The sequence below is a fragment of the Lissotriton helveticus genome, chromosome 9, assembly GCF_964261635.1.
Source record: "Lissotriton helveticus chromosome 9, aLisHel1.1, whole genome shotgun sequence".
NCBI classification, from domain to species: Eukaryota; Metazoa; Chordata; class Amphibia; order Caudata; family Salamandridae; genus Lissotriton; species Lissotriton helveticus.
This window is the reverse complement of record NC_136070.1, coordinates 707,532,505-707,559,764: the sequence shown is the minus strand read 5'-3', so window position 1 is coordinate 707,559,764 and position 27,260 is coordinate 707,532,505. Positions and strand designations below refer to the sequence as shown.

At 48.4% G+C, this 27,260-nt stretch overlaps 1 protein-coding gene across 2 annotated transcripts in view; it reads left to right on the top strand.

The window, feature by feature from the left end:
- LOC144782941 (uncharacterized) overlaps positions 1-26,566 on the top strand; it is a 682,231-nt gene extending 655,665 nt beyond the window's left edge. For both annotated transcript variants that reach the window (XR_013601325.1, XM_078662171.1), the window contains one exon: positions 26,398-26,566. The gene's annotated coding sequence lies outside the window, so the exon portion shown is untranslated. The remainder of the gene's footprint in view (positions 1-26,397) is intronic.
- Positions 26,567-27,260: the final 694 nt, after the last annotated feature.

Below are 27,260 nucleotides of genomic sequence, written 5' to 3'. Positions count from 1 at the left end.
ACACTGTGGGAGTCGTGGACAGTGCAATTTAATACCTAACCCAGACGCTTATAATAAGATATATTCCGTAGTTTTCCAGAAAGGCTTGCTATAGTCCCTCAATTCTCTCCAGAATGATCCTGAATACTGCAAATGAACCAAAAGTTCATGATTGAATGTATTGTGTAGGTGACGGAATATCTCTACTCAATCAATCAATCAATCAATCAAAACACCTTTATTCGGTTTTACGAAAAGAAAACCATAAAAGTTACAAAACAATCACATCCCATTTAAAACTTGATGCATTAAAAATACAGTAAGAAACAAACACATCTCATTTAAAACTTGATTCATTGAAGTTGCAGTTCATATCAATAAATCTGGAGCAGATGGATCTATATAAGAAAAAGTCACATTTACCAAGAATACAAACAAGAGATGCCCTCTCCCGTTAAAATAACTACAATTCCAGGCAGGCCCTTGTTTGTACTGTGGATTTCAAGTAGCCCACAATAAAAAAAATACAGTCTGGCTTCGACAATTGCAGGTACAGAAGTGCTGGGTGGACTTGGCTAAAATTCAACATCTTTAAAATGGGAAATAAAAAATTTCTCTGTGGTACCTCGTAAAATTTACAGAGTAACATAAAATGTAGCAGATCCTGGGGAGACCTCTGGTGCTAACACCTGTCCTCTGCTACATACTTTTGGAGTGGCAAGTAACAAGTGAAAAAGATCCAAACGAAACCTGGACAATAAAACCGCTCATATGTGGACGGAGAACCCATGAGCTAAGGCTCTGTCGATGGGTTGGTTTTTAGTGCCAAAAATTTGCGGACGCTGGGTTTTCGAAGTTCCAGCTCATCTCTGTCTAACGTCCTAATATAGCTAAAGGCTTTCTTGACAAACTCCACATCCTTTTTAGGTCTCACGCCTAGCGTTGCAGTGCGCAGTACTGCTTGCGCAGTGAGAGACCTCTTTGAAAATCGACCTAGAAAACGCACACGCTTGTGCATGTGCTTTTCCTTTTGTGCCCCGCGATTGGACTTTGCGTGCATCTTGCAATGAAAGGGAGCATGCACTAGGCAAAAAGCGGGCGCATAGCTCCTCCCATGGCCTATTGGTGTCTATTAGGCACACCAGGCCATCATGTTGTTTCAATTATCATGCCCAGACATGGGCGCGATAATTGAAATCACATGGCTCACTGTGGCATGCGTGCGTACCACTCGTGGGCATGTTTGTTTTGGATCCATTTAATTTTTTTACATTTCTGCGTCAAGCTGGAGGCCTCTGATGCCTTCTACCTAGACGCTGTGAATCTCCTGCTGGGGACGGAGAGGAGGGTTTCTGCCCGCTCCCTGCCCCCTGCCTGTATCGCAGCCCCGCCCTCACCCCCCAGGATGACCTCGGGCTCAGCAGAAACTTCTTTTTGGGGACAAATCGGCTATGATCGGAGGACCGAGTACTATGAAAGTTGATTACCTAAGCGAGCTGGGCTTTGGACTCTCTGACTATGGTGTGTACCGCACCATCCTCGGCTCTGCTGGGACCGGATGCACCCATCCTGTCCTGTCTTCTACTGTATAGTGTGTTATATGAGAGTGTGCCGCCGACAGCTCCCTGCTGCACTTGAGGGTCTCTAGACTTTGCCAGAAGTTAGAGTGCCTGCCCTTTGGCCCCAGGGGCCCCTGCTCTGTCCAGCACCCACATCTTTCACCCCCAAAGAGTGGCCGGTGGCGCCTGGCTTCATTGGGGTTTAAAGTAGTTCATTTGTTCTGAATATTGTACGGCTACGAGCGCTGCCTCTGGGGCAGAGGAAGGGCGGTTGTTTACGGGGCCCCGTCGTACCTCCTGTGTCCCCAGGGCCCCACACTGTGCTGTAATCCATGACTTCTGCAATACCCCATGGTTTCATGCAAAATACAGGAAGGCTGCAACCCTGTTTGATATCTTGTAATCGGATGGGTGGGAGCACGGCAGCCCATTATTCCAAGAAGATCCGGGGTTTGCATGAGCTAAAGGTCCCTTGTAGAGTGACGGGACGGCGGGGCCTCCTGTCTCCAGAGGAGCTAATAATAAAACTTCTAACTTTCATATGGGAGTCTGTGGGGCGGGTGAGTGCTGGGTACAGGGAGGGTGGTGTCGTAGGTGACAGGTCAGGGCTACCGAGCTCCTGATTGGTATATGAACATTTTAGACCAGGAAAGTGTAAGATTTTGAAAAAAATCTTGGAAATGCATTTTCCCCATTGACTTATGTTGAAACACAGGCAGTTTCAGGTGGGGGCCGTTAAAATCGTATTTGGGGGACGGAGGGTGTGTTGTGTTTAAAAATCGGGAGTATCCTGTCTAGATCGGGCCCAGGGGCATGCTTGTATATATAGCTTTAGTCAAGTGTGTGTTGCTAAAAGCTTCCATGTATCTGTATGTGCACAGGTTTGTGTGAAATTAATTGTGGCTTTCCTGATTGTGCCAATATTTTCTACATAGCACAGGAAAGGCCATAGTATTGTTTAACATTGGGGTAATAGGTCAACAAGCCAAATAGATGCTGGCCTGCTGGGACCGCACCCACCGCACAGGGACTAGAACATTAATTAAGGAGTTGTACTATTTGTTAGCAATTACCCGGGGGCCTGAAGCTGGGCCCAAAAATGTAATGTAGCACCTCAAAATTTCTATTATTGCAGTATGTTATTGAGGCGGGCGACTCAAACTAACAGGGAGAGCCAAGCCAATGGTCTGTGCCGGCTCTTAGAGCCTGTGCTCGAGCCGCGCCTTGAAAACAGCATCTAAATCATACAACAAACATCATGGGGAAATATGATAGTCTCTTTAAAATTAAAAAAGAGGATTTCAGGGGGCATGGCCAGCAGCCGAGCGGAATGGCTGTGTGAGCCGAGAGCTCCGTGGGTGAAGTGACCCCTTCATCAATCCGACGTACTATCCGATAATATTTACAGTCTCTGAGGACTGCCCCTAAGGCCCAGGACCAGGCGGTGTCGATCGGTGTCCATCCGGCACCAATCCTTGGCCGGACACCGGAGGAGTACGCATCAGCCGTCAGCGGCCTACAACAGAAGTGCAGCATCGGCCCACAGAGATCCAAGCGGCTGGGCGGAAGTGGAGGCACGGCGGCTGCCTTAGACAGGAAGTCGGCCCTACCATCGGCATGCTCGGTGCCACAAGTGCGCTCGTCCTTCCCCTCCGGGACTGCTGGATTCCGGGCAGTTAGTAGACCGTCTCGGCAACACTCTGGACCCACGGCGCAGCGGACCCGGGGTAAGAACACACGCGCAAAGTCACTGGACTCATCACCCAGCAACGCTGACGCAGATCCGAGGATACCGCATCCAGCTCCTCACAAGGCTCCACTTTAAATAGCTCCGCATCCGACAGCAGACCACTGCGCAACACTACTTCTTCCCAGTGGACCTCCGCAATCTTTGCTAGTGCACTCGACCCCTAGATAGGCACTACAACAGCTACGGTGAACACCGCTGATCCGTGCGAAAGGGAAACTAAGCTCCGGTCAGCAAGGGTCACAGTGCAGAACGGCAGGAGAGAGGGATCGTATATATCAGCTAAGGAATATTTGCCGCGTATCTGCGCGAACTTAAAGTGAAGAACAAAGCTGAAGGAGGCCATAACGTCCCGCTGCAGCGGGGACCGATCGTGTTGCCGGCCCCTCCCCCCCTCACACACGGACATCAAACGAGGAGCACATAAGGAAGAGTCGACAGGAGTGCCTCTCAGCGACACCATATGACGACAGGCACACCTGGGCAGGGTCGTTACTGCTTGGGTCGTAAGTCGCACACTGAAGAAGCGCACTCTGCGAGGTCGCACTACTGGAAAACACCCAGTGCACAAAGCGATATTGTCCAGACCCTCATAGCTCCTGAGTGAAACGCAGGCATTGCGGCCCCAGCAGGCACTGGGAAGCTCAACATTAGGCCTACGACACTCGGCGGAACCGGGGGAAGTACGCGCCGGCAACGCTAACCGGACACTCAAGCATCGCATCGCGTCAAGAAGAACCCTGCGGTGGTTACACACCTCAGCACCAGTACGTGAAGAACCCTCCTCTTCTGGGGAGCAGCGGAGAACCACCACGGCAAGGTCACATAGGCGGTCTACGGAAGGATTGCACCCAGAGGGCAGACCCAGCAAGGCCTGACACTAGCCCCGACCCATTGACGTCCTGCGGCAGAGGACATTACTCCGTCACAAGACACGCCATGGCGGGCAAAGGACCGAAATCGCAGTCGGCCCAGGCTAGGCTGGATAAGTTCGCCTACGAGAAACACAACCCACCGGTGGCGGAGACCAGGACGCCCATGGGGAAGAAGCCAGAGGGGGACGGCAATAAGAAAATCACTCTGGAAGACGTGATGAAGGTGCTGGCACAAGTACGGACGACAGTGGGGACAATATCTACGGACGTCACCCTGCTCCGAGCGGATTTCCACAAGATGACGGAAAGGATAAAGGAGGTGGAAATAGTCACAAAATCGCTGGTAGAGGACGTCTCAGAATTACAGATGGCGATGGTACGCATTGAACACGAGAATAAGCTTCTCAAAGAAAAACTGGATGATCAGGAAGGACACTCCAGAAGGAATAACGTTAGAATTTTAGGGATTCTGGAATCAGAGGGAGCATCGGCGATGGATCTCTAGATGGAAGACCTGATAAAGACCAGACTACAACCCAAGGGACTGTCCCACTTCTTCTCTGTGGAGAGAGCACACAGAGTCCCTGGCGGCAAGCCAAAGCCGGTCCTGGCCAGACTGTTTAATTTTAGAGACAGGGATGCAATCCTTCAAGCGACTAGAGTATCTCCGCCAATCCGGGTACAAAACTCGACACTCGCCTTTTTCCCGGACTACACAGCCGAGGTATCACGCAGGCGGAAGTGCTTCATGGACGTCAAGAAGGCACTACGAGAACGGGAACTTCCATACTCAATGTTGTTTCCGGCGCGGTTGAGAGTGGTAGCTGAGAACAAGACTTTGTTTTTTGATACACCGGAGGCAGCATCTGATTGGCTGGAGGGTTGGAGGCCAGCCGAGGCGCCGCGCCGCTCACACAGGAATCACCAAAACCAGCACCAAGCGGACCGCGCCGGTTCCCAAACATCTCGACATGGCACACCTGACCACTCTCCGAGGGCGACAGCAAACGAAGGAAAACACTGACGGGATCAGGAAACTCACAGAGACCGCCGGCCTTTTTATGGCCTGCGACACTACAGATCGTGCTGCTGCTGGACACTGGCCTAGGGCAGGCCGTGGAGGGCAAGAGGGGTCACAGACTCTACGGAACCTTCACCCCGGCAAGCAAGTACTATGGGTTTCAAGGGGGAAGAGCACTCTGCTAAGTTGGGGGGGCGGGCAGTTCAAGGTCCGTTAGGCAGGGAGGCAGGGAGGTGGGTGGGATGGGGGGTATTGTTTTTTCAATTGTTGATTCTTTGTTTTGTGGCAGGACACGATGGACAGGACACACTGGCCACCTCCCTGATGGGTAGGCCGCACGCACCACTACGCTCGATACACTCACTAACACACTACCCCTTTACGAATGACGCACGCCTCACAGAATAACACTCCTGAGGGAGGAACACCGGGGACGCCAGTCTCTCCCCTACAGATAATGACATGGAATGTACGGGGCTTGGGTGACAAAATCAAAAGGGGACTGGTAATGCAAAATATAAAGCGAATTGGCCCGGCACACATCTGATGGGCGCGGCATGCAAGGCGTTAGATAGAAGAGGCTACCACATGGCAGCGCACTCAGAATTCACAGCCGGCTCGAGGGGGACGGGCATTTTGATACGGAAAACGTCCCCCTTCATACTCAGACAAACCAAAATAGATGACCAGGGCCTCTTTGCGGCCGTCCAGGGACAATGGGAAGGCAGACCGCTCACCATAGTCTCGGTCTGCATCCCTCCAGCACTCCACTCAGTCGGGTTGCCAGCGCTAGGGAAATTCCTCCTAGACTTGCCAGAGGGAGATCTCATCCTTGGCGGGGATTTTAACGCAGTTGCCAATGATCGGCTAGATAGGTTCCCTGTCCGATCACAGACACATGGGCCTTCCCGATTTAGCGGATTCTTAGAAGCGCTGGGTCTGACGGACGTATGGCGACGCTTGCACCCCACTGCCCAACAGTACACCTACTATTCCGCTACACACAGTAGCTTATCACGCATTGACTATTTCCTGACATTGAGTGCCGGGCTCCTTACTATTGAAGATGTAAGCATCCGACCCAGGGGAATATCAGACCACTCACCAATGACACTGTCTCTCTCCTGCCAAGAAAAGACCACAAAAGGGTATACCCGATTTTCCCGGGATAACTCAAGGTCCCAACAATAAGAAAGGACCTGCAGAAAGTAACCCGGTACTACTTCGCTGAAAACACGGCAATGGTAGCATCTCCTTCGGTATTATGGGAAGTGTACAAGACAGTTTTGAGGGGGCAAGCCATCGCGTCGATAGAAGGGTACAAACGTACACAAAAACAGGAAATGACGGAGCTAGAACTGGCTCTCCACACAGCGAACACTGCACATATGGCAGACCCAACGCCGGCCACACTGCATACACTACAGTTATGTCAACTGCAACATGACGACCACATGAAGCAACAGACCATAGCCAATATAGCAGCAACTACACACAGAATTTATGACGTGGGGGACAAAGCAGGGAAAATGCTGGCCTGGTTGGACAAGAAAGGGGGTGGCAATAAGAGCATAATGCAGCTGTGCGCGGCTGACGGGACGCTCCTCACATGCCCGGCTGCTATAGTTAGTGAACTGGCGACTACTTTCACAAGATATATACCCCAACTGTGGCGGTGACAAAAGAGGCGGCGCTGAGCGCCCTCAACGCCATACTGACGCAAACACTTGCGCCGGAAACGATAGAAGAACTAGAAGCTGAACTCACGAAAGGTGAAATACAACTGGCCATCAAGGCGGTAAAATCTGGCAAAGCACTGGGCCCCAATGGGATTCCCATAGAATGATACAAAGCGATGTCAGAGACATTGAGCGCTCCGCTCCTGGCAATGTATAGGGACAGCCTGGAACATGCTGAGCTCCCACTAGATCAGCGTACAGCGACGATCGTGGCGATCCCGAAGCCCGGCAAACCACCAACAGAATACACCTCCTATCGCCCAATCTCCCTCTTAAACGCTGAGGCGAAGATTCTGGCGAAACTACTGGCTAGTAGACTGATGCCCCATCTCTCGCAATTGATCCACCCGGATCAGTCAGGCTTTATGCCACACAGGAGTACCACACTAAACCTTCGCCGGGTCCACGGAATACTGGCACGCGCACCACACCTGACGGCGTCGGCAGTAATACTGTCCCTGGACGCCAGAATAGCATTCGACATGGTCGAATGGCAGTATCTATTTGCAGTGCTCTAACACATGGGATTCGGTCCCAAAATCATATCGTGGATACAACTCTTCTACTCCAACCCGCTGGCGCATGTTACGGCGAACGGTCATATTTCACACTCCATACAGCTGGCTAGGGGGACATGCCAGGGCTGCCCTTTGTCACCCCTACTGTTTGCCCTGGTACTGGAACCTTTGGCAACTTTACTAAGGACTACTCCGCTGCTAAGGGAGATTAACTGGGGAGAGGGCTGGGAAGACAGAGTGTCCCTCTACGCAGACGATATGCTGGTCTATTTGATGGAACCAGAGCGAGGTGTACCGGAACTCCTTAAGCTATGCGACAGCCTTGGAGCGGCGTCCGGTTACACAATAAGTTGGACAAAATCAGTCATTTATGTGTTGCACGGCCCAACACCGACCTTGCCCTCTGACTGTCAGCTGGTGATGGCGGGGTCTTTCTTCAAATACCTCGGAATACATGTCACCCAGGATTCGTCTGAGTTTTACGACAAGAATCTGAAGCCGCCACTGGAGCGCCTGCGACGTGATGTACAACATTGGGGGTTCTGCCTTTAACACTGTTGGGGACGGGAGCTCTATATAAAATGATGGCGTTGCCACGCTTCCTTTATGCGCTGGAGAATACTCATTACCTGGTGTTGCCACGCTATTTTAAACAGGTTATGACCATGATCTCGGGTCTGTTATGGGGGAACAGCCCTGCCAGGATTGCTCACGCTAAGCTGAACAGGAGCTGGTATGAAGGTGGGATTGCATTGCCGAATTTGCAGATGCATTATTGGGCAACTCAATTAAAAATCATTAATCAATGGCTACATATATCCCGAGACGATCCAGCATATCGGGCCGACCGAGCGCAACTAGGCACACATAGTTCAGTTCAGTTCAGTTCATTAGTCTTTATTTCGAAATAAAATAATAAAAGACAGCATACAATACATAAAATATTAAAATAGAGCATCATCGCTGTTTAAAAAGTTATTAAACATTTGAAAAAGACTTTACAGTATGAGAACTTATTACATTGATGTTTAAAATTTATCAAGTATTCAATTTTCTAATACGAATCAACCAGGCCCCGCCTAAGAACTTGGCCACACCAACCACAACGAGCTCAGATCTAATAGTACGAAATTTCCACAGAGCTTCGAGGTGTCCCCTGCAATTCAATCCACTACATAGGGGTTGGAGCCATTTTGAGCGCAACACTTGATAGGCTGGGCAAGCAAAAAACAGATGGCCAGTGCTCTCTACATGATCCGGGCACCAAGGACATTTGTTATTTGAATTACCTGACCACTTAGTAGTAAATGCATTGATGGGGAGTGATCCAACGCGGAATTGATGGAACAATTTCCTATCCAGAGTTTTACAAATCACATCCCAATAAGGCTCAAGAAAGGGTGTCAGTTTATGAGTCAAAAAGTGCCCTGTTAAGTTGGTGTCTAATGATTGGGTAACTGCAATTGGATTAATGGATGCCCAAAACAGGTCTTTAAAGTCTTGTTTAGATGGAAAAATAGAACTCCCCGGGTTAGTCCACAGGTGATGTAAACCCATTTGAAACAAAGTATGTTTGACTTCCTTAAACCAGGGAATTCTAGCGGCACCCAACAATGCTTTTACCTCCGCCAATTCGTTGGCGAAGAGGCTAAGCTCTGGGGTAACCCAGAGCCGACGCCATAATGCCACCAGGCGAAAACGGGCCAACTCATTTAAGGGTCTACAGCCTAGATCTAGCAGCAATGGTTTGGTGGGTGTGGACTGTGGAAGCCCAACCAGATTTCGCAAGAACTTATTCTGGGCTTTCACCAAAGTAGACAAATCCTTAAAGCCCCAAATATCACCACCATACAGGGTAGCTGCCTTTGTTTTAGCTTCGTAAATTTTTAATGCTGGGGCAATACGTTTGGTCAATGATTTCTTATGCTCCTTTAGTAAACAACCTGTGAGACGAAGGAATTTGAGATTTAATGCCTCGATCTGGGGTTTCCAACTAAGTTGGTAATCCAGGGTCACACCCAGATAGGTCATTACCTTCACCTGTTCAATCATCACGCCATTCAAGCTAACAGAGCTTGTGATCGGGTTTTTATTACTGAAGACCATGAATTTTGTTTTATCTACGTTAATCTGTAGATCATTAACCCTGCAAAACTCTGCAAACCTATTCAAGGCTGTCTGCAGCCCACTACGGGTTTTAGAGAGAAGCAGGGTGTCGTCAGCAAAGATTAACATCGGGTACTTAGACCCCCCCAAAGAAGGTGCATCTGTTTGAGTGTTAGAGAAGAATTTGACGACCTGGTTGATGAAGAGGAGAAACAGAGTGGGGGCCAACACACATCCCTGGCGCACCCACGGTTTACCGGGAATCTGTGAGTCACCTGACCCTGTTTGCCCCATCTCACTCGGGCGAAATTGTCCTCATGAAGTCTCATGACTATATCCAGGAGTTCAACAGGTAAACCCATACGTCTCAATGAATCCCAAAGTTTTGCTCTTTGCACCAAATCAAAAGCCGACTTAAGGTCAACAAATGCAGCATAAATAACCCCTCCTCCCAAAAAAACAACCTTCCAGTTAAGCAAAGTCAGTCTAAACACCTGATCTATGGTACTGGTACCTGATCTAAACCCTGCTTGCATGGGAGATAATATATTTTCCTGGTCTATCCATCCCTGTATTCTTACAAGGACCATCCTAGAGATTACTTTTTGAAGAGAGTCTATCAGGCTTATGAGGCGATAATTATTTGGTAACGTGCGATCACCTTTTTTATATATTGGTAAGATCTCAGCCCCTTTCCATGATTCAGGGATCCTGGCCCCAGCAGCAATAGCATTGGCCAACATTGTTATATAGGGGACCCATACGTCGAGGTTCGATTTAAAAAGATCTGCGGGGATGGCATCCAATCCTGGTGCTTTCCCTGACTGGACAGTGCCCAAGGCACGTTCTGTGTCTAAAAATGAAAAGGTGAGAGCTGCACCAACATTAAGAGGTACCCCCGTTGCGGGCTCATTCTGTACAGAGGGCCCTTCACTAATGTCTTCAAATTGGGCAGAGTAAAAACCCACCCAATCTAAAGCAGAGACATAATTAACAGGTATTTGGGAGTCCGGATCCCTACCCCATTTGATAGTCTCCCAAAACTTCATTTGATTTGACGAATTACACGCCAAGAGGAGTTCAGACCAAAAGTGGTCGTCCCATTCCCTCTTGGCTGACCATAAAGCCTGTTTATAAATTAGCCTGGCATTCTTGATATCATTAGTGACCCTAGATTTAACTGCAGCAATTCATTTGCCATGTGCATCCCTACACTTCTTGTTATACCACCTTTTAGGGGTAATAACTTTCTTAAACCTTGATGGCTTGGTAAACAAATTTTTTAATTCCATAAAGCACTTCTCGTGGAGTTCAATAAATGGGGAGTCAACCCCAGAGGTAGGTTGTAGGTCCATCATGTTACCCATTGTTCTCATTACCACCTCCTCAATTTCTTTGATAAGTAGAGGTTCTGCTATGACCCTGGGCCATTTTACCCGTATTCTATCAGTACACAAGATGACCTCTGATGTCGGGCATGCTGTTACAGTGGGTCTCCCTCCCATATCAGATAACCTTAGGCTCAGTATCAGAGGATCATGGTCACTCTCTGGCCTTACCTCTACCACCATATCTACCACAAGTGACCAAAAGTCAACTTTAAGCAGTATGTAGTCGATTCGGCTCATACTGGTCCCGTTGTTAAAGGTAGGTTGTCCGTGCTTATCAGAGGTTGTGCGCCCATTAGTTGCCCGCAACCCCCACTCCATACAAAATCCCAGCCAATGCAAGGCTGCCTCAGTTCCCCTGACACCCTTGCCTATGGTCAATGGCGGAATGTTCCAAGCAGTGTCTACATCGACACCCACATCCTCATCTATACTAAGAATGGGTTCGAATGAGCAGTTCAAATCCCCTGCCACCACGATAAAATGATCATAGCCTAAGTTCCTCAAAAGCAGATCAAGGGTATTCAGAATCGGTTGCTTTCGGCCACCTTTGCAGCCACGGGCATAGATATTAATTAAAACAATGCTCTCGTTGTTACCCTTGCTTAGATTAATACATAGGAGGTCGGGGTTATCTACTAAGATTTCCGTAGATTGATACCCCAGAGAGTCTCTGATCCACACCGCCAGTCCTCCAGAAGCTCTGCCCTTTGGGCCCTGTATAGCAGGCTTATAGTGATTTAGATACCCCGCTCTAAATAAAGGGACTGTTGCCCAGGTCTCCTGGAATAGGACAATGTCATGGGTATCGATGAAATCTGCCCAGTCATCATTGTCCAAACAGTTCTTTAACCCGGCTATGTTCCAGGAGACCAATTTAAGTGGCCCTGCTTGACTACAGCCAGAGTAGGCCTCTGGTAGACTTACATCTTCCACCCTAATCTCAATAGGATTGATCACAGGGCTTGGGTCCATTTGAGATCCTTCTATGGGGGTAAAACTGTCTGAACGTGATTCAGGTTGGGTGGGAATAGAAATCACAGAGATGGTAGTGTGTTCCAAATCAAGTATGGAAATATTTGCCTTCCGAAGTCAATCAATGTCTTCCAAGCAATCGAACTGATTGGAGATTGGTGCCCCTTCCCACCTGCGATTATGGCCTTGCCAACCATACCCTCTCCCGCCCCTCCCAGTATTTTGGACTAATGACCACTTCCCCTCTAAATTTGGATTTTGCCGTGGGGGATAACAGAAGGTAAGAGGCCTAACAACAATTGTTGCGTCTTCGCCTTGTACATCCCATGAGCATAGGTGTTGCGCTGTACATGGATCGGCAAAAGACACAACAATACAGTCACCCAAAATGGACTTAGGTGTTGGGCCTACCCAAGGTACCCTACGTACCATTAGAATGTTACTTGTTAGATGATTTGGTAACTGTCTATTTGTGTTCAGCCAGTGAATAACCTTATTTTTTAGTGACAAGAAGTTCTCCTGGGATTGTGGATCCAAGGCGGGCACACCGGCTAACACTACAACGTATGGCCTAGCATCAGGCAGTAGATCTATAAAACCCCCGCGAAAGTTGTGTGTATTTCTAGGACCTTGGGGGTATGTCCTTTGGATCTTGGTCCTAATAGGTTTACGGACATCGACCCGAGTTCCAGATTTTGTGGAAGTTATGCCTTGGGCAGGACGAAGGGGGGGGGGGCATTAATTTGTGGGGTGATAACTGCAGGGGTACAATCCTTTGTACGGGGTTTTGGTATAGGCCTAGTTATAGACAGGGGCTGAGCGGGTGATGATACAGCTAGAGCCTGTGGTGTACTCTCGTCTCCCAGTGTGTTTTTAATTTCCATTTGTTTAAGGCTAAGACTAGCTAGTGTAACAATTGTCTTATCCATCTCTAGCAAGTTATTTTCAATACGTGAGAGTCGGAGTTCAAGGGGTGCTAGAAGCTTTTTAAGTGTCTCCCATACAGTTTTAAGGAAATGTTCATTACCCTCCTGTGGATCGCCTGGCGGTCCCTCGTTAACACCCTCAACAGGATGTGAACGGGTTACACCCGCAGTTAAATGTAGTTCCACACTATCTATACTGACCCAGGTCTCCTTGGTCCTTATACAACCATTTGATTGGGAAACAACATCACCCACCCCGTTTAAAGCTGGGGCTCTGCGATTATTAAAAAATTGGGCTCTGGCCGCTTTGGCCTTTTTCCGGGCATAAGCTGATCTTGCTAGGCGTTTCCTTTTTTGGATTGCATCCCATTTATTAACACTTAAAATCGGCTTGTTCGACTCCGTTTTTTTGGGGATGCCTAGATCCAAGGCAGGGTTATTTAGCGCCAAGATCTGTTTAGGTTTAGCAGGCGGTGGCGATAAAATAGAGGATTGCTCCAGGAGTGGGGTTGGTGGGGAATGATGAATAACCGCCTCAGTAATTAACGGCCTGGGACCAGCCAGGCGCTCAGGGGTTTTAGCGGAGGCAATATTACCTAGGGATGATTTTTTTGACAGAGCTAGATCCTGAGATAGTCTTCGTGCAGCATCTAACTCTAAGGACACCCTATTCTGCATTTTGGTGATTTCAGTATCAATAGCCATATTGGTCCTAGTGATGAAATCATCTAGGGTCCCATTACGCATTTTCCCTCCCTTTGCTGTTTTGCTGCGAGTCCCCTGTGAGCACATAATGAATCTATAAACAAACAATACTTAACGATTTAAAGGGGGACAAGGTTTAAACAAGAAGGGTGGTCCAGTCCAGTCCTTTCCGTCCTCGAACGGCCTCAAACGGCCCGCTCTTTGCCCGGTCTTCGCCCGAGCTGCGTCCCACACTGCGGGAGAAAAAGCCTTAGATAAAGGGAACGTAAAGGGCGAGGGGCGGGACAGCAGGGAGAGCGGACCGGAAGGTGTCACTCGGTCACGCAGGGACTCCTGGGATATGGAGTCCCTGCACCGCTCGCAGCCCCGCTGTCAGCCACAGCCCAAGTCCAGTACTGCTCCCTGGCGTGCAGCCCTATTACTCCGGCGAAGCGGCACCCGCGGAGCGGGCACGGCGAGGTCCGGGTTCCGGGACAGAAACAGGCAGATCCTCCTCCAGGCCAAAAGCTCTTCGCAGGTAAGGGCTTAATAAATAAGTGGTCCCACAGTGGAAGAGGAAGTGGGGGTTTAAAAGGCTCCAAAGGGCGGGGGCGGGACAGCAGGGAGAGCGGACCGGAAGGTGTCACTCGGTCACGCAGGGACTCCTGGAATATGGAGTCCCTGCACCGCTTGCAGCCCCGCTGTCAGCCACAGCCCAAGTCCAGTACTGCTCCCTGGCGTACAGCCCTATTACTCCGGCGAAGCGGCACCCGCGGAGCTGGTGCGGCGAGGTCCGGGTTCCGGGACAGAAACAGGCAGATCCTCCTCCAGGCCAAAAGCTCTTCGCAGGTAAGGGCTTAATAAATAAGTGGTCCCACAGTGGAAGAGGAAGTGGGGGTTTAAAAGGCTCCAAAGGGTGGGGGGCGGGACAGCAAGGAGAGCGGACCGGAAGGTGTCACTCGGTCACGCAGGGACTCCTGGGATATGGAGTCCCTGCACCGCTCGCAGCCCTGCTGTCAGCCACAGCCCAAGTCCAGTACTGCTCCCTGGCGTGCAGCCCTATTACTCCGGCGAGGTCCGGGTTCCGGGACAGAAACAGGCAGATCCTCCTCCAGGCCAAAAGCTCTTCGCAGGTAAGGGCTTAATAAATAAGTGGTCCCACAGTGGAAGAGGAAGTGGGGGTTTAAAAGGCTCCAAAGGGTGGGGGGCGGGACAGCAGGGAGAGCGGACCGGAAGGTGTCACTCGGTCACGCAGGGACTCCTGGGATATGGAGTCCCTGCACCGCTCGCCGCCCCGCTGTCAGCCACAGCCCAAGTCCAGTACTGCTCCCTGGCGTGCAGCCCTATTACTCCGGCGAGGTCCGGGTTCCTGGACAGAAACAGGTAGATCCTCCTCCAGGCCAAAAGCTCTTCGCAGGTAAGTGGTCCCATAGTTTATTGGCGACACTTTATCACAAAGGTCTGGCGGCAAAACTTAAGGGACCCACGAAACACACGGTGGCGTTATGGCATACGGTGCAGGCGAAGCTGAAATGGGGTGACGGAATTACTAAACTGACCACGCTATGGGACACCAAGGCACTGGGTCATTTGAGGCACAGCAAGGGCTTCACGCAGTGGGACAACATCGGCATTTCACAAGTGGTAACCTGTGGGCAGGGGGAACTGTGGTCGCCTTCTCTCAACTCCAGCAACAATACGACCTAGGCCCAAATGAAACGTATAGATATGTGCAAATTCGGCATGCACTATTGAGAGTGATACCGGTAGGCACAGACGTCCCCGAAGCCTCGACGATAGAAGACCGACTGCTTACCGACTTTATGCAACACAGTGCTACCTCCCTTACTTATCGCAAATTGCTGAACAACCTACCTGACCCCACGAGCGCACTACGGGAGAAATGGGTGGGCAAATTGGGAGACATGGATGATACAGACTGGAATGCAGCACTGGCATCCCCAAAAGAAGCGGGCATTTCGACCAGGTTCCGATTGGTGCAGCTTAAAATACTGCATCGGATCTACTACACCAGAACCACCCTGCACAAGCTCCACAGTGCGCCACATCCCTACTGTCTCAGAGGGTGCGGGGAGGAAGGAACTTTCCTACACACTATTTGGGACTGCCCCATAGTAATGGACTACTGGAGACAGGTAATGCGCACCATCTCGCAAACACTAGAGGCTTCCCTACCTCCAGACCCCCGCACATGTCTGCTGAATGTATGGGACCCGAATGATCTCACTCGCCAGGGGCAGCTGTGGGCCACGATAGGCATTATGGTGGCTAAAAGGGATATAGCGTAGAAATGGGGGGCAGCAGAATCACCTACCTTAACACAATGGTGCAAGAACATGGACATGTTAATGCTGATAGAAAGAGTGGTATATATGGCGAGGGTGAATCCACGTAAGTGAAATAAAGTGTGGCTGCCTTGGAATGGGTATCGGGGTGATCTATGTGACCCGCTGCCCGAAGACGACATAACCAGTTCAGAGGACGAGGAAGGGGAGGATTGACACAATCCCACAACTGGACGAGAGTAGTGGTGACAATGATTGACATACGATGGGGCGACGGTCTGTCAAACTGCCCCGGACGTAACCAGTTCACGCGACACCTGACATGATTAGATGAACACATTGTCAAAGTCCTGGTATAGAGCACTGTAAACACTGCCAACATTTTTGTTTAAGTGTCTAGAATGGTAGCTATTTTGAAATGTTCTCCTATAGGTTCTAGAGACAGTTTAATAACACAAAAAAAAATCAAAAGTGAGACAACATTCCTCTTTGAGTACGCAATGGTTTATTAATTGATGCATATATCCACTTCTACGCCGCCGGACCTGTCGTTGTCGGCTATTGGGCTGTGTAACTTTGTTAATGATTAATGCAAATATACATTTGCGCAGCCGGCCCCCTAGTTATAGGCTCATTGTTGTGTAATGATGTTTGATGCAATAAAGGTCTTACAACAAAAAAAAAAAAAGAGGATTTCATTGCAGGAACATTTCATCTAAATACATCACATTTTTTTTGTAAATCGCACACCAAAGGTGCTCCAATATGTGATCATAAAAAAGTAGGCTTTGTAAAATAAATTATTTGCATAGGATCACACAAGTTGATCATGCGGGGAAGCCAGGACTGGTCCCAGACTTTCTAGTTTCACATTCTACAATTCACCTACTAGATGGCAACTTTTTTCTGAACCATGAGCACAAGGGCATGGACGTCTGCATGTTTCCTCTCACGTCTCCAGCCCACGCGCTGTTAGTGTAGGCCCTGCGCCAGACCCACAGCCAGGCCGAGGCGCTGGCAGCAGCAGAGGGATCCTGATAGGAATCAGAGATGCGGGTACAAAGTATCCTCCTGCTGAGGCCTCGGGCACCAACATTGGCTGCTGGCAGGACTCGCAGCAGATCGAAATGGACACGCTATGCAGGCCCCGCGCGGAACTCCTGGAAGCCAGTTACTATATGTGGCAGGACAGCAGTGATGCCGCACACACAGCTGCAGGCCTGAACTAGATGAAATACCATTTATTCTCTGAAGATAAAGCAAAGCAACAGTCCAGACTCTAGTGTGTGCTCCACTGGCACACACCATAGAGCATTTCTGTTTCTCTCTGATCTTGAAGCTGTAAGGGTACCTCAGTATTTGTGGGAATTGCAAGAGACTGTGCCCTCTGACCAGCTTTATGGAGGTGTATCCTGCCTGCCAGACTCTCAACAGCCGACAGCCCTGCCCTTCACAGCTCTGGAGACTGGACAACTGAGGAGACTGACAACATTAGGTCACACATGCACCTCCCCCTGTGTACCTCACTGTTAGTGCATTCCCAGAGGCAGACAGTCCTTACGTTGCTATAGTATAGCTACAGTTCCATGTAACTACCCTATGGAAATGCATTACTTGAAATAAACTGTCCCCCCAGCTAATTTTTGTGGGAATTAAGGATTTTGTTGCATGTTTTTTAACAAGCATTTGGAATACAATAGGTCTAGTTTGAGCTATTGGCATTGAATTATTATTTGAACTCCAATAGGTCAAACTTTCAGTAATGTGAGACCTATTGCATTGCAAATGCTTGTTTACAATGATGAAAAGAAGTTCAGGGCGACCCAACTCTGCAAAGTAGCCTCTAATGTTATTCAGCCATGGAATCCGGTACAAATGGTCGAGGCTACCACAGTCAGTTATAATCTGCTGGCTGAGAGCTAATTCTTTATTCAGCCAGCACTTGAGCCAAAACACTAGAGGGCGCAGAGCTAGGGTGTCACATAAGAAAGGTACCCCCAATTCCTCATGGACTACCAAGTTTGACGATCCATTTGGCACACCCAGCAGATGTTTTAGAAAATTATTCTCGACCACATGTAATACATCTGTGGTGGTGTATCCCCAGATTTCACTGCTGTACCAGGCAGTTGCTACACCTTTAGCCTGGTAAATTTTCAACATGGCTGCAATCTGGCGCTTGCCTCTCTTTGCAGCAAAGTTAAAAATGGCAGAAGATATTCTGCAGAACTCCCCCTTTTTCTTCTGAAAAAGGGGCCCCCACTTCAGGCAGTTGTCCAATAAGACCCCCAGGTATGAAAAAACTGTCATCAAGGGGACCTTCTCTGGTGCACTGTAAAGGGGTACTTTTTCATCGGCCGTTGCCCTACCTGCAAAACCTAGGATTTAGCGTTATTAATTGCCAGATCTCAAGACCCCATGAATTTTAAAAAGGTATCTAACAAAGTTTGGAGTCCCCTGGTGGTTCTGGGTATGAGGACCGCATCATCTGCATATGGTAGGACGGGGAGACCCTGTCGCCCTACATGCGGGAAGTCTGCCCACCAGGACTCCGTCAAGCTCATTTATGTAAAAATTAAGTAGAAAAGGGGCCAAAACACAGCCTTGCCCTACCCCTCTTTTGATTTTAAAATCCCTAGACACCCGGAGATCTTGGGCGTATCTAACATTCGTCTTGGTGTCCCTATGTAGATCCACTAGGAAATTCACAATGTTATCTTCCCCGCCAATGGCCCTCGTGGTCTGCCACAGCTTGGCTCGATTGACACAGTCAAACGCGGATGAAAGGTCCATGAAGGCCAGGTAGATTGTGCCTGGACGAGCCATTGTGTATTTACCGCGAATCAGGTAAAGGTGTAGACATTGGGCCACTGTTGACCGCCCTGGGCGAAACCCATATTGGATGTCGGAGATGATGTTATGCTCCTCTGCCCAGGAAGATAGTCTTTCCAATAGCACTCCTCCCACCACTTTTACTACTGAATCGATAAGGGAGATCGGCCTATAGCAAAAAGTGCTGTTGCGATTCTCCTTTTTGAACACAGGCACAATGGTGGAAGTGGCCCAGGATTCCGGGCAACCGTCCCTGGCAGCAGCATTAAGAACTGCCACAAGGATCGGTGCCCAGAAAGATGGGTCTGATTTATAGAGATCCAGAGGGATGCCATCTGGACCCGGGGCCTTGTTACTGGTTAGGCCAGCAATCCCCGCCTCCACCTCTATCTGCTCAAAGGTCACGCTAACGGTTTTATGTTCCCTAGTTGGCTGTCCATGGAGAGCCATAGAGCCCTTAAACATAGTTAGAAAATGGGACACCCATTCTTCCTCCGTGATGTGGGAGCCTGAGGTATTGACAATACCCCAGAACCTTGAGCTGTTCCCTAGGGTACTCGTTTCTAACAACTCCTTCCATGTCTCCTCCTTAAGAGCTGCCTTGCGTGTGGCCAAGACCTGTTTGTATTCTGTGCAACACGCACGTATATATGGTTGGTTTCTCGGGGTAAAATTCAATCAATCAATCAATCAGAGTACTTGTAAAGCACTGAGGGGAGGGAGGTAGCGGCTACTGCTCGAAGAGCCAGGTCTTGGGGAGTCTTCTGAAGGCGAGTAGGTCTTGGGTCTGCCGTAGGTGGGTAGGGAGGGTGTTCCAGGTCTTGGCAGCGAGGTAGGAGAAGGATCTGCCGCCGGAGGTCGTTCATTGGATGCGGGGGACGGCGGCGAGGGTGAGGCTGGCCGAGCGGAGCTGACGGGTCGGGGTGTGGAGGTTGAGTCTGCTGTTCAAGTAGGCTGGTCCGGCGTTGTGGGGTGCTTTGTGTGCGTGGGTGAGGAGCTTGGAGGTGATCCTCTTGTCTACGGGGAGCCAGTGTAGGTCTCTCCGAAGGGGGGAATGTGGCAGCAGCGGGGGGCATTGACTATCAGTCAGGCGGAGACGTTTTGGATGCGTTGTAGTCATCGTAGGTGTTTGGCTGGGATCCCTGTAAGTCCTTATTTTCACCTTTTCTTCACGGTGCCACATTTGCTCGCTCCCTAAGCAGCGCAAACCCTTCAAAGGTAGGGCGAGTTTTTTTTACATTGCCCAAATGAATCCATGATTACTCGCTTTTGATGGCCTACTGGCTAACATACACTTATCACATCTTATAGGTGCCCCTCATTGAACAGTCCTGAAGAGACCTGATACCCCATACAGGTCGAAACGCCGTCAACAGAGATAAAGAAACAAACTTATTGCAACAGTTGTTTATGCATTTCAACTGCTGTACCTTAATGGTTTATACTTATAATTGGGTTGTCTCTTTCCAACTGAATTGTAAACTTGAAACCTTATGTTGTCTACATAATATTATGTTTCACCTTAGCAGTTTAGGTTCACTTGTTTTGTTAAACTCACTTGGGACACGCCATCACCTTTTATGATTACATATGTGTTTATAATGTTATGGAAATTTTGTACAAACTATTGATATATAATTACATAAATGATTCTGATTTGATGAATACATTCTCATTGTGTATATACAGCTTCCAAAGTGGAGTGCTGTAGACAGTGTCCCGTAGAGTGGAGTAGAGTGCTGTGGAGTGGAGTGGCATAGAGTGGAAAAGTGTAGGAGAGTGGAATTGCAGAGAGTGGAGTAGAGTGTTGTAGAGTCGATTGGTGTAGAGTAGAGTGAAGTGGCATAGAGTGTCATAGTAGAGTTGCATAGAGTGGAGTGGATTGGTGTATAGTGGAGCAGTGCAGTGGAGTAGTGTGTTGAAGAATTGAGTGGAGTATTGAGGCATGGAGTGGGGTAGAGGGAGTTGGGTAGAGTGTCGTAGATTGGAGTAGTATTGTAAAGTGGCATAGGGTGGGGTAGAGTGTTGTAGAGTGGAGTGGCATAGAGGGAGTAGAGTGTCATAGAATGGAGCAAAGTTTAATGAAGTAGAACGTCATAGAGTGGAGTATTTTGGAGTGTAGTGTCGTAGAGTGAGTAGAGTAGAGTAGAGTGAACTAGAGTGAAGTGGTGGAAAGTACAGTGGGGCAGAGTAGATAGGCTTAGAGTGCATTGACTTTGAGTAAAGTTGTGTAGAGTCCATTGGCATAGAGTGCAGTGATGTAGAGGGGTGCAGAGTAGATTGCAGTGGCGTAGAGTGCAGTGACGTAGAGTAGATTGTTTCTGAGCAGAGTGAATTGGCGTAGAGGGGCTTGGTGCAGGGCAGAGTGGAGTGGTGCATGATAGAGTGCATTGGTGTAGGGTAGAGTAGCATTTAGTTTAGTGGTGAGGAGTGAAGCCTTGCATAGTAGGGTGTCAGGGAGTGCAGTGTCGTAGAGTGCAGTGGCTTAGAGTGCATTGACATAGAGTAGAGTGGGGAAGAGTACAGGTGTGCAGTGACGAATGCAGTGGTACATAGTAGAGTGTGGTAGACTGCACTGGCATAGAGTACAGTGGTGCAGAGTAGAGTAGAGCGGCATAGAGTAAAGCGACATAGAGTGCAGTGTCATAGAGTGCAGTGGTGCACAGTAGATTAGAGTGTCATAGAGGGTAGTGGCATAGAATATAGTGGCACAGAGTGCAGTGGATTGGCATAGAGTAGAGTGGTGCACAGTAGAGTCCAGTAGCATCGAGTTCAGTGGCGAGGGTGCAGTGTTGCCGAGTAGAGTGGCAGAGGGTGCAATGGTGAAGAGTAGAGTGACATAGAGTGCATTGGTGAATGGTGCAAAATAAAGCTGTGTATAGTGAAATGGTGTAAAGTAGACTGTCGTGGAGTAGAGTGATGCGGAGTAGAGAATAGTAGCATACAGTGCAGTGGTGCAGAGTAGATTAGTGTAAAGTGCAGTGGCGTAGAGTGCAGCGGTGTAGAGTGGAAGAGGAGTAGTCTGCATTGTGGCAGAGTGGAGTAGAGTGCCCTGGATATATTGCAGTGGTGTGGAGTGAAGTGGCATAAAGTGGAATGGCGCAGAGTGGAATAGAGTGGCATAGAGTAGATTGTTTAGAGTGAAGAGGTGTTAGAGTGCAGTGGCACAGAGTGCAGTGTTGTAGAGTGCAGTGGTGAATAGTAGAGTAGTGTGAGGTAGAGTGATTTGGCATTGAGTAGAGTGGTGTAGAGTAGAGAGGTGCCAAGTAAAGTGGCATAGAGTGGAGTGGTGCAGGGCAGAGTGCAGTGAAGCAGTGTGGGGTGGAATGGAATAGTTTGGAGTGATGCAGAGTACAGTGCAGTGTTTTGAGTGGGGTAAAGTGGAATATGCATGGTGTGGTAGTGCACTGACATTACAGACAACACATCCTCAATTGAAATGACCATTATGTTTGCACAAACACAGTTTTGCTAATAAATTAATACAGTGCACAAATGATAACGTGTGGAAATGTCATCACCTAGTGTATTGATTTGTTTTGATCATATTAAAGTATTGTTTTTACCACACTTCAGAAGTACCAAAAATGGGCTTCATTTGAGCTTTCCACATTCTGAAATATTTGCACAGTTCATTTACAGACATTAAAATGTTGTTTTGTGCTGAAAAAAAAACATTATATAGTACACACCCCTGAGAAGCCAGCTTGATTGTTATATAAATCCTGTCACTTTGAAGTCAAAGAAAGAAAAGTAAGCACCAAGCTGCCTTTAATACAGAGCCTGATATTTGACCCCCATCTTTGAACGCACAGCAAATGTGACAAGATAAGAACAAGATTTAACCGCATGCGTGCTAGCGGTTTTCCCACTGCGCGCTGCGATTTCAAAAATCGCGCTTTACGTGACAAGGTCAGCTCGTCATCCGCGTAGCGCAGGTAACGCCCATGACGAGCTGACCTTGTCACGAGCGCTGAAGGGGTTAAAGGCCTGTTTACCGTAATCGAGCACTGGTGCAAGTATACAGTAAACAAGGTTTGGGCAATGGAAGTGACAAAATGAAGGTGGACAGCCTAAAACAGATAGAGTCAGCGAATAGAATGCAAGCAAAAGTGAGTTACAAAACGCAAAGCCAAAGGCAAGCAACGAACTGAATGTATTCCCAGGGATGCTTTTCGAATGGCCCCAAGATGTCATTAGCAAACCAGACAACTGTGCTGTCTGGTAGGCTTTGTCCCAAAAAGGATGGGTCACCAAAGAGATGTCTTGAAAAGCAGAGACTCAGCAACCTTATTTGTTAGGTTTGAGTCTGCGAGAGCATGCGCTAGCGAATGCATCCGTCGTGCTAGACACTCTTGTATACAGAAAAGGGCTTGGAGCCCGCTCATTGCTTACCGTTTGTTGGCTTGCTTGGCATTCTTCTTTGCAGCTCGTAATTTGTCACTGTAGGCCTAACATCATTTCCATTCTTCTCTATGGAGCACTCACCAAGCACTGATTTTAATTTTTTTTTAAACATATTTTATTGATTTTCATAATAAGCAATCCAGCATGACAGCGAATCAAGTGTTTCGGCTTTGAGATAGGTGTTGCATACAGTAGTATGATGGCTAACATTGCAATTAACATATATTTGGCTCAGAGATGAAAACACCATAAAAGTTGTGATTGCGGTGATACGAATCGCAGTGTGAGTGCTAGCGTCACTAGTTCATACATTCTATCTGCATTAACTTACTACATCCCACCCCCCTCCCTGTAGCTTGTAACCGAAACAATGGGACCAAGCACTGATTAATTCCACTTAATTAGTGCCCACCCGCTGCTCCTGACGTGATGTAGGTAATAGTTTGTTCTTTTTAACTTTTAGTGACCTGCAAACAGAGATATGTATCTGGCAAAAACTTGCCCAGCAGGACCAACAAAATTGCAAAGATTTATTTTCTATAGTTATCTTTCTTTTATTTTGGCAAGTCTTCTTTTCTCACTTTGCACTAATGTTGCCTTTTACTTTTGCTCGTGGGCGCTGTTTTCAAAAGATGAGGATTATAATATTGCAAAGCGACATTGTTTCTTTCTTATGTGTAATTTCTGAAATTATGCTTTAACATATAATCATGCAGTACACCCCAATCCACCCCACTCCAATCCGCCCCAGTTCAATCCACCCCACCTCACCCCACACCAATCCAACACTCTCACTCAATCCAGTCCACCCCAGACCAATCCAGTCCACCCCAGTCCAATCCAAACCAAACTACTCGCCCCAATCCATTCCACTCCAATCCTCCCAAACCACCCAACTGCATTCTGTCTTACTCAAATCTGCTGCACTCCAATTCACCCCATTCCAACCAAAAACAGTCTGCCCCCCTCCAATCCAAAAGAATTTGCCCCACTACAATCCCAATCAATCAGCCCATTCCAATCTGCCCCACTCCCATAAATCTACCCCACTCCAATCTACCCCACTCCAATCTGCTCCACTCCAATCTGCCCCATGCCAATCAGCCCCACGCCAATCCAATCCACCTTACACCAATCCAAAACAATCTGCTCACTCAAATCCACCTCACTCTAATCTTTCCTACTCAAATCCACCCCACTCCAATCTGCCTCCCTCCAATCCTCTGCACTCCAATCCGCCGACTCCAATCTGCCTCATTCGAATCCAAAACAATCTACCCCATTTCAAAACAATCTGCCCCACTCTAATCCAAAACAATCTGCCCACTTCAATACAAAGCAAGCTGCCCCACTCCAATCCAAAACAATCTGCCCCACCCCAATCCAAAACAATCTGCCCTACTCTATTCTCTCCATTCTGCCTCACTCCAGTCCAACATAATGCGCTCCACTTTAATCCAAAACAATCTGCCTCATTCCAATCCCCCAATCCAATCCAAAACAATACACCACACTCCTATCCACCCCATTCCAATCCAATCCACTTTATCCTAATCCAATCCACCCCCCTCCAATCAAGTCCATTCCACTCCAATCCAGTCCACCTCACACCAATCAAATCCACCCCAATCCAGCAACACCCAATTTAACCCACTCCAATCCACCCCACTCCAATCCACCCTACTCCGATCCAAACCACCCCACTTTAATCCTGTTGATCCCACCCAATCCAATCCACCCGCTGCAATACAATCTACTCCACTCCAATCCAACCCACCTCACCCAATCCCCACATCAATCCAATATACCCCACTCTAATTCACCCTAATCCATTCCACCCCACTCCATTCCAACTCACCTCACTCCAGACCACCCCACACCACTCAAATACAGTCCATCCCACTGCAGCTCGCCCCACTCCAGCCCGCCCCATTCTGTTCTGCCCCACTCTAATCCATCTCACTCCACCCCACCTCAATCCAATCCAATACACCCCAAACCAATACACCCCATTAAAATCCACCACACTCTAATCTAATGTACCCCATCCAGTTTACAGCACCCACTCCAATTCACCCCACTACACTGCAGTCCAGTCAACCCGCCTGTACTCCAATCCGCCTCTCCCCAGTTCAATCCACTCAACTGAGTCCAATCCATCCAGCCTACCATACTGCTACCCACCCCACTCCAATCTAATTCACTCCACCCCACTCCAGTCCGATCCACCCCAGTCCAATCCATCCCACCCCATCCTTTCCCACTTCAATCCAATCCACCCCACTCCTAACCAATCCACCCCCTCCCATTCAATCCACCCCTCCAATTAACTCTTATCCACCTCACTCCAGTCTGCCCACTCCAGTCCTCCCCATTTCATTCTATTCCAAGCCACCCCACTCCAGTCCTCCCCATCCCACCCAATACAATCCACCCATTTCAATCCATTCATTCCAATCTAATCCTTCTCATCCAGTCCATCTCACTTCAGTCCACCCCACAGCAGTCCAATCCATCACTCTACTCCAATCAACCCCACTCTACTGCAATCCAATCCACCCCACCCCAGTTCAGTCCACCTCACTCAATCCAATCTACCCCACTCCAGTCCAATCCAATCCCTCCAATCCACCCCTCTTGAATCCAACCCACCCCACTTCAATTCAATCCACCTCGCCCACTCCACTCTATTTTCACCCCACTCCACACCACCTTACCCTAATCTAATCAACCACACTCCAATCCACCCCAATCCAATCCACCTCCCCCATTTTGATCCACACCACTCCAATCCAATCCACTGTATCCAGTCCACCCACTCCAATTCACCCCACTGTACTCCAATTCAGTCCACCCCAAGCTACTCCAGTCCAATTTACCCCACTACCTCAACCCACTCCAACCCACGCAAACCTATTTCACCCCACTCCACTCCACTTTATGCCACTTCACTCTACCACATTACAATCTATGACACTGCACTCTGTGACACTCCCTGCCACTGAACTCAACTCTACGACTCTCAACTTCTCCTACTCGAATCTACGACACTCTACTACAACAATTCCAGCCTACAGCACTCAACTCCCCCACTCCACTCAAGGATACTCCACAACACTAACTTTAGGCCATGCTGAACAGCAGCCATACTGGTGTACAACATGGTAAAAAACACATTGCCAAAACTAATACCTCTTGTACAGGCTAGACCTGTTGGTTTTGCCAAAGCTTGTTTTATTTAAGGTTTATTTTACAACGAGCAACGTAAACAACTGGTGAGAAACGCAATGAACAAACTTGATTTAATCCAAAATCTTTAATGTACCCTGATTCAGATTAAATTAATGGATCCGCCACCAATGGGTAACAACAAACAGGCAGTTTGCTTAAAGATGTGCTCTTTTCATCATGCCAGCGCTTCACTTACTGTCAGACATTCTAGCGCTGCATGTTTCTTCACAATGCACCCTCGCAAGCAGGAGCTTTGTAGATCCGCCACCAATTAAGCAGGTGAGTGAGTGAGAAGTAACAATACAGGCTACTGTACTGTTGTTACACGGTTGCATTACTCTGTGTTGTTCAATGTTGGACTTCTGATAAAGCTTTACCTCTGCAGAGTCAAAAAGTGTTGGTGCACAAGCATTTAATCTGACGAGCTCTGTCCAGTTACAGTTTCTGATTCAGTAACTTCCCTGTTTTGTCTACATTAATTTGAAGCGTTTGAGCTACTTTTTGATAATTTTCACTGAACTGATAGATCCCAGCTAAATATCACAATATAGTTCTGCTTGTCAATTGTTTCTTTGAAATTGACAAACGTTTGTGTGACTGGGTGTTGTACGTCAGTAGAACGTTGCACTTTAACCCAAGAGTCCAGGGGGCATATTATCAAGGGGCTTTATCTCCGCTTTTTTGGCTTTAAAAGCCAAGAAAGCAGTGATAAAATTATCTCCCTATTACCAAGCTGTCGCTAACACCAGTTAGCGACAGCTAATAGGAGATAGTGACCATCTTGGGCCCCGCTTTGCATGTCAGTGATATTTATCACTAATGACATGCAAAGTGGGCGTGCCAAGATGTTAGCGACTGAAAACAGTTGCTAACATCGCTATCTCCTATTACCAACTTTTGGAGATATTCGCGCTAAGCGCGAATATCTCCAAAAGCTAACACTTGCCCAGGAGCAGTTCTTAGCCAT